Here is a 2,039-nt window from a genome sequence, read left to right as displayed (position 1 = left end):
TAAGGTTTCGAACCCTTGTCCTTGTACTTGTTCGTCCTTTATGACTTTCTATCAACTCCAATAGTGGATTGGTCGGATTTTGTCACCGCCAATAGCTCAGTCACCAGCAGCAGATGCAAGCCAATGGTACAAAGCCATTTTCATACCCATCCAAGCCCAAAATCCCAAATTTGGTATTCTGGTTATGGTGCCTCAATGGCTCGATTCCAATGAGTCTACAGAAGTTTAAAGCCAAAGGGTGCTTGAATGGCTCGATTCCTTTATGAGTCTGCAGAAGTTTAAAGCCAAGGGTGCTCGAAGCGGTGCCACCGACAAGCGGAGGTAGCAGCTCCAACAACAAATGGTGGTGACAAGTGACAACAACAGACCAAAACTCTACCTGTTGTTTCAAACAAGAAGTTCATCTTCTTTTGAAATGTTGGTAGGGCTTTCGCTCTGGAGGATTTGTTAAGGGCGTTGGCTGAGGTTTTGGAGAAGGGGACGTTTGGTGTTCAGAAAACCAGACTGCATCGTTATAGAAAACCCTGGTGGCAAAGCATCCCTTGTTGGTGCGCTTCGAGTCTGCAGCGAACATTGAATGATGCTTGCATCCAACTCCATCAAAGGTCATGCCCTCCGATTTTGAATCACTCTGGCTGGCGCTGACGAATCGAAAAGGCATCACCGTGTTCTGAAGAACAAGGAAACAGAGATTGTAAATTGAAAACCAGTGTGAGGTAATCTTGGACCGTATTTAAAAAGGCAGCAACGTCACCAACGATTCTGACAACATGCCCAACTCTCTCCTCTCCCTCTCTATTTCTCTCCACATATGTTCTTCAACCTCACCCACTTCCACTATCACCAAGCCACCAGCCGCGCCACTACAACTTCTCTCGAATTTGTACTACCGTCCGCTTGAACATCAACCAACTTCATATCTGAAATCATTCTGGGCAATTCTTTCTCTTGCTTTGGACCGGCAAGGATGATTCCGTTCACGATAAGCATTTTGGCATACTGAGGACCAAATTGTTGCCTGATTATGTGGTTGGAGGATCGAGGGTAGACCTAGTCAATTGTCACAAACATTATGATGGTTTAAGAAAATAGTTAAATAGTAAGAGTAAAGTTTGTTAATTATCAATAGCATTGGTTTAAGAAAGTTGTACAATTTTCAAAACAGTGGATTTGTTGATTCTTTCAATTTTTATTTTTTTCCCCAAACCAGTTCAGCCATTTATATATATATATATGTGAAGGTAATTGACATTGGTTCAAAGCCCTGCTTTGATCACTCGAAGAATATGAAGCATTAGATTCTATATTGGATCATGTCTTTTCCTTGTGAGCCCACTTCATCCTGATCTTTCTCCAAGTCATTTCCACAATCATTGTTGTTGCTATCATCATTGAGCTTGAAGGGTGCTTCTTTGGTCTACATGTAGATTTCTTCTCCCTTCTATTTTCATTGCCACCTAATAAACCAGAGAGACTATGATTCTTGTGTAACCTTTTGGTCCTTTTTCCTCTAAAGTCATCGGTTTCACTATCTCCATCATCATCATGCCACAGTTTTCTTCTTATGCTTTGCAACTTTTAGGCCACATTTGATTTGTGGGAATAGGGGCCTGGAATCGGAATCGAAATGGGCTATTCCGATTCCAATTATTTGGTTGAGCAGAATTGGAATCTCATTCCCATTCCTACTGGAATGACACCCCCCCCGTTTGAGAGAATGGTTATTTCCTGCCCCTCCCTTATGAATGAAATCCCATTCATGTTGATTCTAATTTCCGTTCCCATTCTTGTCTGAACCAAACAAACTACGAGAATAGACCATTCCGATTCTGATTCTGAAGGATTTCAATTCCAATTCCAATTCCGAATATGAATCAAATGGACCCTTATTTTCTTATCTCTTTAGTTCTAGCATATGCTTTTTCCCTGACAATATCCTCTAGCATTTGTTCCTACTTCAAGGGGGGATGTCTTCTCCAAAGCACTTTGGTTCGCAGTCAGAATCAGAATTGGAATCGGAATCAGAACGGTCTATTCCC

This window comes from Nelumbo nucifera, chromosome 4 (genome assembly GCF_055504915.1).
Source record: "Nelumbo nucifera cultivar China Antique chromosome 4, China Antique-T2T, whole genome shotgun sequence".
NCBI lineage: Eukaryota > Viridiplantae > Streptophyta > Magnoliopsida > Proteales > Nelumbonaceae > Nelumbo > Nelumbo nucifera.
Note: the sequence above shows the minus strand (reverse complement) of the source record.